This window comes from Macrotis lagotis, chromosome 4 (assembly GCF_037893015.1).
Source record: "Macrotis lagotis isolate mMagLag1 chromosome 4, bilby.v1.9.chrom.fasta, whole genome shotgun sequence".
NCBI lineage: Eukaryota > Metazoa > Chordata > Mammalia > Peramelemorphia > Peramelidae > Macrotis > Macrotis lagotis.
In genome coordinates this window covers 31,493,118-31,505,167 of record NC_133661.1, presented here as the reverse complement: position 1 = coordinate 31,505,167, position 12,050 = coordinate 31,493,118, and the positions used below count along the sequence as shown (strand labels likewise).

The 12,050-nt window shown below is 42.3% G+C and overlaps 1 protein-coding gene across 3 annotated transcripts in view; it reads right to left on the bottom strand.

The window, feature by feature from the left end:
• Positions 1-6,875, bottom strand: part of COL13A1 (collagen type XIII alpha 1 chain) — a 115,989-nt gene extending 109,114 nt beyond the window's left edge. For 2 of the 3 annotated variants that reach the window (XM_074232442.1, XM_074232439.1), the window contains exons 1-2: positions 6,855-6,875; positions 1,293-1,328 (exon numbers count right to left, since the gene is read on the bottom strand). The gene's annotated coding sequence lies outside the window, so the exon portion shown is untranslated. The remainder of the gene's footprint in view (positions 1-1,292; positions 1,329-6,854) is intronic. The other variant, XM_074232438.1, reaches the window with a different exon arrangement.
• Positions 6,876-12,050: the final 5,175 nt, after the last annotated feature.

Below are 12,050 nucleotides of genomic sequence, written 5' to 3'. Positions count from 1 at the left end.
GAGGATAGAGTTGGCCACTGGTGGAGTGTCATTATTGATGGAGATGAAGTGGGTCACCACAGTGGAGAGCTAACAGGACATAGGAAAGCTTCCATGATATATTAGTCCATCCTGGCAGGGATCCATCCAACTCCCACTTTCTGTACACATGCCACCTGTCCCTTATAGGGGCTGAGGGGACAAGATGTAGCTTGTCCATGCTACTTGGCCCTGCTCTAGGCTCTTCCTAGGGGATATTCAGAGCTAAGAGACAGCCTTAAGGACTGTCCTCCACCCAATGGAGAAGAGTTGCCCAATAGGAAGCAATGGAACTGTTGGAATCTCTCTCAGGACTGACAATAGAGAGGCAGCTGTGTTATAGAAGAGAGCCCCTGGCCTTGGCATCAAGAAACCTGACTGTACCCTGGCTGTATGGACTTAAGATTTGGGAGCAAGCCTCTTAGCAACTCAGAAGCTCAGTTTCTTCATCTGAAAAATGGGCATATTAATACTTTTGCTCCTGGAATCCAGGACTACCATGAGGGGTCTGATGGGTTAATACTTTGTATTAATCCATGTGCTAATATCAGTGCAAGTTCCAACCATTACTATTTTCCATTTGGAGTTTTCACCCTAAAATATTACAGATCTCAGCCTTTGTACAGACTTTCTGAGGATTTAAGTCTGAATTTGGGGTCTGGTGTCACTGACTGGTTGGAGTCTATCTTTGCAGAATAGTTGGGTTCCCAAAAGACTGGCTGTCAAGACAATTTCCATAAAGTAAAGCTCCTTTTTCTCTGGTTTGGAATTGACCTTGGGCAAAGGGATAGGGAAGGTGAATGCATATGGTTTTGTGTTTTTGTTTTTGTTTTTGTACTTCCGTTCTTCTTACCCCAGGGTCAATAACAGCTCCAGGCAGGACCCACAGGAGATCTAAATATCAGCCATTGGCCTTGTGAAAGAACTGGGGGGATATTGTTCACATATGGTTCAAGAAAAATTTTATTCATGTGGATCTTATGGGAATGTTTTGAATCTGTCCCTGAACTTTGAATTATGTTATTTCACATTTCTACCTAGTGGAGACTGCCATGTAAAGGGAGACACTCATATGAAAGGTCTTCCTGAAAAGTCCTAAAGGGGAAAAGAGCCTTGCTCCACCCTGCCAATGGGATTTCTGAATTCATCCTTCCCTGGACAGAGGAGGCTCTAGGTTCACTCTCTGCCACACTCTGATGGCCTGGATGACAGGGTCAGGACCCAAGAAGCAAGCATGTGGCAGCACAGGCAGAAAGACACAGATTTCAACTCACCACTCGTCCTGGGATCCCAAGGGCGCCTTTGTCTCCCTGAGGAGCAAGGCAAAGAAATCAGATAGGGTTGGATGGGCAATTTGGGGGAATGGAGTCAATCAAGAGAATTAAATCACACTGGCATGAAATGGGCATGAGAATGCCATGGTTTACATGGCCTGCCATGTCTTGCCTAATAACAAACTGGAATGTGGGCACCTGCCCATGGACCCATATACAAAATAGCCATATATATTGGGAATGCAAACCATGTCATCAGATGAGCAAAGTGTGATGGACCCCACCAGTTTCCCAACTTTGTATTTGAATTTAATTTGTATATATTTAAATATCATACAGTAAGGGCCTGATTAGTTTGACTAATGGATCCCCTAAAGTGGTGGCATGTATTCAACTCAAACTATTTGAAGTTTTCCTTGTATGAAATTTGCTAATTGGTTCCAGCCCAATAGAAATATTCAGTGTGAATTTGATTAATGCCACCACATAAAGGAATTCATATTCACCCTAATCAGGGGATTAATTTAAAGTATAAATAATATAGTTATGATACTTATTGACACTGTACATGTAGAGATAATACTTTACATTTACTTTATTTACATTTTTGTTTTCTTATCTGTGAAAATGTCATTTCCTTCCCTTAGAATTTAAGCTCCTTGGGGGGGGGTCTATTTCTTTTTTTTTATATTTGTATTCCCAACACTTAACTTTAGTACTTGATGCTTAATAAGTGTTTACTGAATGAATAATGGAAAGAAATTAGGAGTCCGGTGACCTGGACTCTAATGTTGATTTTCCCATTAAGGAGTTGTGTGAATTTTGGACAGTCTGTGCCTCAGTTTCTTCTTTTGTAAAAACAAGATTAGAATAACTGATATAAAATCCCTTCCAATTCCAGATAATAATGACAAAGCCACAAAAATAATCATTCTTGTCTCAGTTGAATTTTCTCATTTACAAAGCATTTTCAATAACCTTGTGTAATAAATAATACAGATTTATTCAATGGAGGGACAGGGCTGTTTTGCCTTTATCTTGTATCTCCAGCACCCAGTGCAGTGCCCTGTTTTATGGAGATGTTAGTTGAGGCTCAGAGAGTTCAAATGACTTGTCCACAGTCACAGAGCTGGGATTCACCCAAGTCCAGTCATCTTTCCATCACTCCATTTTGTCAGTTATGTTCCTAAAGGGCTTCATCTAACTGACCTGATAGTTCTAGGGTGATGAGGTCTACGGTACCCTACTTACTATAGGAAAGCAACCATGCTATGTTAGAGTCCCCTTGGCAAAGCTGGGGAATGGAACCCAAGCTTTCTATCTCTAGTTTGGTCTTGTCCCAGGACCCCATGATTAGGGGAAGGTGAGTAAAAGTCTACCCATTGCTCCCATCTCCTATCCTTAGAAGAGACAGAAAAGTCAGAGCCAAGTCACAAGATACATCTGTTCTGGGAAAACAGCTTTGTTTGGTAGCCCGGGGTTACATCTTCCTACTCTGGAAATCTCCTTATAGAGGTTTGCCACTCCTCTCAGTAAAAACTATTTTTTTTTTTTTTGCCATCACATAAATGCAGACCTTACAAATTCTGGGTGGGGAACTGAAATTCACTGCTGGCTAGGAAAAACAGAAATCAATTGAATGCAGAAAATAAGATGGTATCTGACCAAAGTGTATCTGGGAGAGGAATTGTTGGATTCTGTAGCCCAGCTGGAAAATGAGTGGGTCGTGGGACTTACTCTCAGAGTTTGCTTCCCTTATAGAGGCTAGACATGACCCGAAAAGCAGAAGGACCAATGAGGAGGACCACTGGAATCAAGATGTCTATATCAGAATGGTAACAGGGAGTAACTAAGAACAAACTCACCCACTGGGATCTTGTCTATGTTTCTGGTGTCAAGATGCATCATTTACTTAAAATTAAAGTAAAAGTAAAACACTCTACTTTTTTAAAAGCCAAGAATGTCCATGAGGAAGTGATTTTCCTAAAAGCATGTGGATAACTTCATTATTTTATTTTAGTCACTGCATCCCCAGCATCCAACATGAAGCCTGGTCTACAGCAGGCACTTAATAAGAGATTGTGGACTGATGCTAGTCATCAGTTAGTCTAGGATTTTACAAAAGAGGATACTAAGGCCCAGGGAAGAGAAATATCTAAGCCAAAGCACCACTCAGTCTAGAACTATCTTTTCCTGCTCAGTGTTCCAATTCCTGACTGGAGTATACCTACAGAGCATCATTAACAAACTCAGGTTGACTTAATTGGAAGTCTCTTAGCATGGGATCCAGGATCCTTTGGAAATGAGGAATAAGTGCTGGGTTTGTTATTGGGTCATTTCAGTTGTGTCCTACTCATTGGGTTCTTATTTAGGATTTTCTTGAGAAAGATACTGGAGTGGTTTGCCATTTCCTTCTCCTGCTCATTTTGCAGATAAGGTAATTGAGGCAAAGAGGGTGAAGTGTGACTTGACCAGGATCATTTAAACTCAGGCCTTCCCGACTCCAGATCTGGCACTATACACTGTCATCCAGCTGCCTCAAAGGCTATGGGTTCAAATTCTTGCCCTTCCACTTATTACCTATGTGACCTTGGACAAATCAATTAACCTCAGTGGGTCTCAGATTCTCCCATCTACCAAATGAAGACTCTTTAAGCTCTGAATCTGTGATTCTAAGATTATCTGAAATCTAACTACAGTCTTTCTTGGAGTTTCATAAATGAAACTCAAAACAGAAGCATAATCAGAGCCACAATCCAAGAGTTTGCTAACTGTTCTTCCTTCCTGGACTTGCTCAAAGTTGTCTTTTTTTTTTGCTATAAGTTACACACTGTCAAGCATATGGCTTTTGAATGACATTTCATGATGTCTGTGTATTGGTATATAGAGATATTAAATATACACATGTGTGTATTTTAAATTAATGTTATTTGCAGTCTTAGTCATAAAATGCATGAGTTAAGATTAGGTACCGGCTGGTGAGGAGGTTGGAAACTATGCATGGTAGCCTCTGCTCCATGAATTTTACTCTAAATGTCTTTTAAAGGTGGATTTCAGAAGAAAAAAAAAAGGCTGCCCCTGTGGGTTTTACGCATCTAACTTGGCCTCTCCTCCTCTTTGTATTTCATGGAGCTGATCCATCAGTCTCCCAGACTTCCCATCTAGTTGTAATGCTTCTAGCACCAATAATGGCAAGTATATAAAGGTAACTGGTTCAGGTTTTTTTTTTTAATTTCAGCAACTGGAATGACCACTAGCTATTAAAAGACTACAGTGTTAGATTACCTCTTGGAAGGTGAGAACTAGGGCCAAGAGGAAATAACGTCATGCTTGTGCGAAGTGGAATCCTTTTGCCTCAGATCTGGAGAGTCTAAACTCAGAGGTATGAGTAGCAATTTTCTGCCTAGGGCTGGAGGAAGGGTTGGTGGGAGGTGGGATTTCGACCCAGGGTCTTAGACCAGGGTGGAGGCAGCTCCGCAACATATGGTCTTGGAGAGAAACTCACTGGGAGGGTCCCTTTTGGGAAAGAGGAAGAAGAGTGTCTAGGACTAGGGCAAGGTCAATGCCTTGTAAATATTGGCACCCTGAGGCAAAGCCTTGAACATCCTACAGTAGTTACAGCTCTATCGAAATCTAATACGGCTTTAGAGTTAGGGAAGATGGAGTGTAGCATGTTCCTTCCCTCAGCCCTCTGGTAGACTGTGGGGTTTATGCTATTAGATTGGTTCTCCTAATCCTAAAGGTTATGGAGTCTGAGGCTCTGGGTTCAAATCCTTACTCTGACATTTACTGCCTCTGTGACCTTAGGCAAGTTGCAATCTCCTTAAGCCTTAGTCTCTCCCAAGTTCCAGCTCCTATCTGTGATCCATTGCCTTCATTTCCCAGACTCATCTCCTTGCTTGCCCTCATCCATTGAATCTTCCAAGAAAGAGAACATTGACGTCATAAGATGCTTGCCCAACCTTCAATAGCTCCTCATTGCCTACCAAATTAGAGGCAAGCTGTCTCTATATGCTATCTTCCTTTCTTGAGTTGCCCTTGAACTGGACATTTCATGGGAATCTCAAACTCAGTATATCCAAAACAAAGTTCGTTATTTTTCTCCCTCCGTTCCAAACTCCCTATTACTGTCTAGGGCACTGCCAGGCTCCCAGCTCTCCCAGACACTCAGCTGGGCCGACTTCAACTCTTCACTCTCTTGACACATATCCAACCACTTGTCAAATCTTGTCTCTATCTTTTAGGCACCCGATGATGAATTCTTTGACCGTTGTCACATTGCAACCCGTGAATCAAGATAAAATGTAAATGGTTAGTACTCTTCTACTTCTGTGTCCATGGGAGCAAAATGGTGGGAGAGGAGGCAGTGGGTGTAGAATCAATCACATGACTTTTAGGATATCTAAAATACTAACTTGCCTAATGATTTAATGTTCAGATCTTTGATTAAACTGTTGATTAAATATTTGGAAATGGTATTTGGGAAAAAGCAATATTCGAACTCCAATATCCTATGCTAGTAGGCGCCAAAAGAAATGGTCAAGGGAATGAGTACCTCCTCCTCCTCCTCTTGAATTCTGGGCCCAGATCACTGTTTATTTGATTCAATTCACATCCACACACATTTTCCTAGATATCTACTAATTGCTAGAAAATGTCACAGGCCCTGCCCTCAAGGAGCTGCATTCTTTTGGAGAGAATCAACAGGTAGGCAGATAGACATTAATTATACATGTAATTTACATATAAAATATAGTATTACAATATCATATAATATGTAATATATTAGTATATATAATCATGTATTATAATTATATAGTAATTACTTAGTAAACAAAGTTATTACTAGTGGGAGTGGGGAGAGTCCTGTTAATTGGGGGTGGGGGGGTCAGGAAGGGCTTTGTGAAGGGGGCAACACATGAATTGTGCTTTAAAGGAATTTAGGGCCTCTCAAAGCTGACCATCCTCAGACCACTGGCCATAACTGTGCAATGCAGTGGTCAATGACCAAAATGATGGCCTGTAGTAACTGAAACCATCTCTATTGTTTATACTCTTTTGTTTGTATGAAAGGTCGGTAGATGTTCCCAAGGGGTATAGTCTAAAGACTATGTTCAAGGGTGAAGGCTGTATTGACTGAGGTCAACTAAGAGTAACCTTGGACAAGTCATTTAATTTTCCTAAGCCTCAGTTTTCTTGTCTCCAAAAGGGAGAGTTGGACTCTGTCCTCAAGGGTTCCTAACAGCCAAGGTCAAAGATGTTCTATCTCTAGGGCCAGTATTCACTCAGCTTTAGACCCCAGGCTTCAGCCAGGGATTTTGTTAATGAAAGGGAGATACAGGAAAGATCTTCTTATTTGGATTCAAACATCAATGTAGAGGGTAGAGGTTCTTTCCCCTTCACCCTCAGAGACAGGTTGATCAGCCAAATAAAGATGTGAAGTGTGAGTGGAGCGGGGAAAGATTAGCAAAATGATCTAACTGAATAAACAAAGAAAAAGAGATGAGGGAGGAAAGTGAAGGGGAAATGAGGGCCAAGAAAAGAGAAAGGAAAACTAATTACCGGATGTCCAGGTCTTCCTGCAGGACCCTGAAAAATAAGGGCAAAATAAACAAGAGAGAAAAAAGAGCTCATTAAACCTAATTTCAGGGAAGCAGAGCACACAACCCTGCTTCTCCTAAGGACAGAGGGGGGCCATGTGGCACAATGAGAAGCATCCTAAATGAAGACCTCATAGACCTGACTTCAAAAGCTTGTTCAGACACTTGCTGACTGTGCTGTGTTGGACAAATCACTCATCATCTGTGAACTTTGGTTTCCTCATTTGTCATATGGAGAAAACTTAGTTACCTCTTAGAACAGTTGGCTGGCTTAAGTGAGAAGCCCCAGGAGAGTCATGTTGATGCCAATGACTTACTAAGCCATGACACAGTCACAGTCTTGTCCACCCCACTCCTCCATACCTGCCAGCTTGGATAAGGAATTTGAAGGGTGTGAATCTTCCTTCCCTCCCTTCATCCAGACTTGCCTCTCTGTAGAGGACACTGAGAGGGTAACCACTATCTTGGGGCACAGATCTGGAGCAGGAGGGACTATATAAGACATTGGGTTCAACATCCTCATTTTACAAAGGAGGAAACTGAGGCCAAAGTGAGGAAACGACTTATTGATTTCCCATAGCAAGTGTCAGCACCGAATTTTGAAGTTGGGTCTTTGAAGATTCTAATTTTGGTTCTCTTGGGGGCCCCAGCTACAAGCCCTCTTGCCCTGCAATCCTTTCATTTTCATTCTTATACTCCCAGGACCTATTTCATTATATATTATTCTTACATACAGCCCTGACCTTTGGGGGAGGGGGGATATGGATGACATTTCTAAAGAAAGGCAGTAGGGAGAGATCTTTGAGGGGCAGAGCCCAGACCTAGCTACTGTTTCTACCCTCCATGTAGGTCAAGCATCTGCTCTTCTCCAAAACTAAAGAGTAAGCTCTGGATCTGAGGCAATTCCAGCCCACCATGAGGCCAATCTCACAGAGCATGGAGCTAGGGTTATTAGTCTCTACAGGGGAATCACCCTATATGTTAGGGAACTCAAGAACTCTCCTGAAAGAGACCTCACAGAGGTAAGCAGTAGAAAAATAATTCATGTGGGGGCCAAAGTTCTGAATTCGAATCTGTGTAATCTTGGACAAATCCCTTTACTTCTGAGTCTTTGTCTCTATGTAAAATGAGGGAGTTAAACCAGATCATCTGGAAGATCTCTTTGAGTTTTAAATCCAATGATCCCAGTTCATTTTCTCTCTCCTCATGCAGGAATCCTATTCATTCTCCTCTTGGGCATAGCTCCCAACAATCTCTTTGTGAGCTTTCCAGTAAATGTAAGCCCTTTCTGACCTTGTACAATCTGCCCCACTGTGGCAGCATGCTGAGTTTCTTCAGAAAGCATCAGGACCTAACGAGTCATGAAAATCAAGGGCAACAAATTCCCAGGAAGGTGAGAGCTGGGTGAGAGACGGTCCAATCTTTGGTTTTGTCAGGTGAAAAAAGACGGATGGGGAGGGGGCCTCCAAAAAGGTTTGTTTTCAGCAGGTGGTCCTTCAAGGCTTCCTTACTGCCAAGTTTATTTTGGAAGACTGATGATAGGAATTGTATCTGACATCCAAAGCATGCCGTTATAAATCACCCCTTTTCATTTCAAGGGATGAAATGACTCTCCAATCCCAACATGATTTATCCGTCAAGGGGACAGAGCAGATTTCTCAGTATGGGATCAATTTACCACTCAGAATAACAGATGGAATATTAAATAAGGACATTATTAAAATCATGAAAGGCTTTCTCCCAGGTATGTATTTAGAAGCAAACAAATATTGGACTGCCTTCTCTTGAGTGCTGGAGACCTCTGGCTCTTCCTGGTTTCAATAACCTCAGGGGTGGACCAGTTTCAAAGAATGTCATTCTTCCCATCTCAATAAAAATCTGACGCACCCACCATGTGTTTGGTCTTTTAAGTTACTTTACACAGGCCCTCGAATGGTCTTTGGGCCTTTTGTTGGGCTTTCAAAACACTGTCCCTCAAGGAAAGATCGCTACTGTATTGATGGGTATCCGTTTACTCCTTTGAGAGACACTTCTTCACCTCTTCTTATGTTCTTTCTTTTGGCAAGACTTTCCCCTCCCCCCACAAGGGACCTGGTAGAAAGGTCTGTGAATGAAGAGAGGCATTCTGCCTCTAATTTATTGCTCCTTCTGTAGCTTAACTTGCCGACGTTGCTTTCCCTATCCCCACCCCCCTATCGCTTTTCAAAATATGGCCCAAGCCAGTTGGCCCAAATAGAAGCTGCCCACATAAATTCTCTTGGAAAGCAACACTTGCCCAGTGTGATTCACATTTTCACTGAGTGGGCAGGGATGTGCTCCATGGAACTGCATACTGAGAAGAGCTGTCTCCTTTCGTGTTGATTATTATACCCTGCTTCCTACAATTGCCTCCTTTGAGGACAAAGAGAGTGTCTTATTACTGAGACAAACCAATCTTTTGCATTTCAGTTCAGAGCTTGCTTTGTCAAGGAAAGAGATGTCTTAGGCTCTGATGTTTCTGAGCCTGGCAAAAAAACAAAATGTCCATCTTTTTCTCTTTCTGTCACCCAGGTGCAGGTTGCAGAGGAAGTTGAAAGAAAAGCCAGCTCTGAATGGGAGGTTCTGGGTGACTCCCAGGTCTAAGAAAGGGTAGGTTATTTGGAGAGACATGCTTCACTTCTCTTTCTCCCCCATCCCAAGACCCAGTTACCGTCAGAGAAAACATCACATCACATTGTGGTATTTCAGCCATGACCTCAGTACTTACAGGGGGTCCTGAAAGAAAAGGAGAAAAAGTATTGGTCAGTGGGTCTGCCCATGAGGTCATAAAAACAAACCCAGATGAGGTTTAGAAATCACATCTGCCTTTTACATTTAGGGGGGCTGGGATGATTGCTTGACTCAGCATCGGAAGATCTGGGTTTGAATTTTAACTCTGACAATAAGTAACAATCAGGCCATGAACAAGTCACTTTATCGCCTTTACATCAAATCCTCTCTCCTTTCTCTAAACCTCCTACATCATTTCCTTGCTCCATCTAGAGATCGTATCTGTGAATTTTCTCTTTTCTCCATCAGTTAGTCAATGACATTTATCAAGTAGCTCCACCATTTGCAATCTGGGTGACCTTGGGCAAATCACTTCCCCTCTTTCCGAGTCTCGGTATTCTCCAATAAAATGGGCAGGGGGGTGGTGGGAGTGGTGGAGCATATCATATGATCTCAAAAGTTCCCTCCTTCCTTCCTTTCATTTTTCCTATTATCTTTTTCCTATTTTCCTATTATTATGAAATCCATTGATTTCATAATTGTCATAAATTATCATAAATAATTAGATTTGAGCAAATCAAATCAATATGTTGGTATGTCTGGAAATGTAGGTCACATGTTATACCCATAATCAACTGCCTTTCTGAAAAGAGAAAAAAAGCCCATACTGGATCATATAACCTTGGAAGTCATGATTAGACACCTTACCTTGACATTCTATTTAAATTCTCTCCTAATTCCAACATTTTATAATCTAAGGTCCCTCTAAAATCTGCCATTTCTAGATTTTAAGGCCCCCTCCCAATTCAGGTATTTTATAATCCATGGGCATTTACAATTGACATTCTGTGTGCCGTGTTCTAAGGGCATTTCTAGCTCTGATCTTCTATGTTCTAAGAGTATTTACAATTCTGATGATCTAAATTCTAAGGTCTAAGGCACCTCCTAATTTAGTTCTTAGGACCCTCTCAGATCTGCCCTTCTAGGTTCTAGGTTCTAAGGCATCCCCCAGTTTTGACATTCTAGATTCTAAGGACATTTCTGGTTCTGACAGTCTGGTGGCATTTCTAGCTCTGATACCCTGTGTTTCAGTTCTGATATGCCAGACGCTGGGTTCCAAGGCACTTCTATGTTTTGATATCTTATATTTTAAGGTTCCTTTCAGATGGGCCATTCTAGACTCTAAGGATACTTTTATCTATGACATTCTAAGTTCTAGGGGAATTTCTAGATCTGACATCCTAGGTTCTATGGCTGTATTCTAAGGGCATCTCCAGTTCTGACAGTTTATGTTCTGAGTTTTAAGGCACATCACCCTTTCAGCATTTTATGTTCTAAGCTCCTCTCAGATCTGCCATTCTAAGGCATAGGTTCTAAAGGTGTTTCTTGCTTTGAGGTTTTAGGTTCTAAAGGATACTTCCAGCTGAATTAGAGGCTCTCAGGTACCCTCCCAGCTTGGTCTAGGTTCTAGGTTCTAAGATACCTTCCAGCTCAGATATTTTATATTTTAAATTTCTATTCAGTTTTGACATTCTTGGAGTTTAAATGTTATGAAAATGTTTTGGGAAAGATTCAAAGTACCTTGTAACAACAATAAAAGATTATTCTTTCCCCATGAAACGAAACCAAACAGAGAAGAACAGCCTCCATCCCTCATTAGGTCTCTGGTTTGATTGCTATCAGGACTGCCCTAGTTTCTTTAAAGTCTGGGGCCAGCCTGTCGGAGCATCTCCTCCTCACCATACATCTCCTAACTCTCTGCAGCTCCTCAGGCCATGCCCCTTTTGTTGCTTCCCAGCATACATCTTCCTCTCCTCCCTTCCCCTGCCTAGCTCTATTCTGTGGACCCCACCTCATGAATGGTATTGGCCAAGAATGACAAAGTCCTCCATGCTGAAGAGGGAGGAGGGAAGGGGAGGAAAAAGGAAGATGGAGAAATCAAAGCTACATCTTTGCAGAACATGAGTCAGAAGCCCCCAAGGCCTGTTTGAACCCCCAGTTGGATCTGCTCCATCCCTGGGCACCTGGGGCTGCTGGCTCAGCAGGATCTTGGGCCCCTCCTTTTATGCTCAGCTTATAAAGGATCCTCAGGTTTCCCTCGCCCAGCTCACTTTCTCAAAGTCACTCTTCTGTCCCCTTTATCTTCCCTTCCCACGATCCTGGCCTGCATCCACCAAAGAACTGTGGCTTTTATGCTGGTCTCTGTCAACCGATCGCATTATAAAACTGAGAAGCAATCAGAAGTTAAGAGCTACGACTAGTGGGGGAGTTTTCAGCTCTGGGTTCCGAAGCCTGGATGCAACGCTTCTCTTGAGGTGTCTAGCTCTGTCGACCCAGATGCTAGGATCCAGTGACTGCCGGACCTTTCTGGGCCCTGTGACTCGGACACAAGGACCAGGAAGAGAAGACA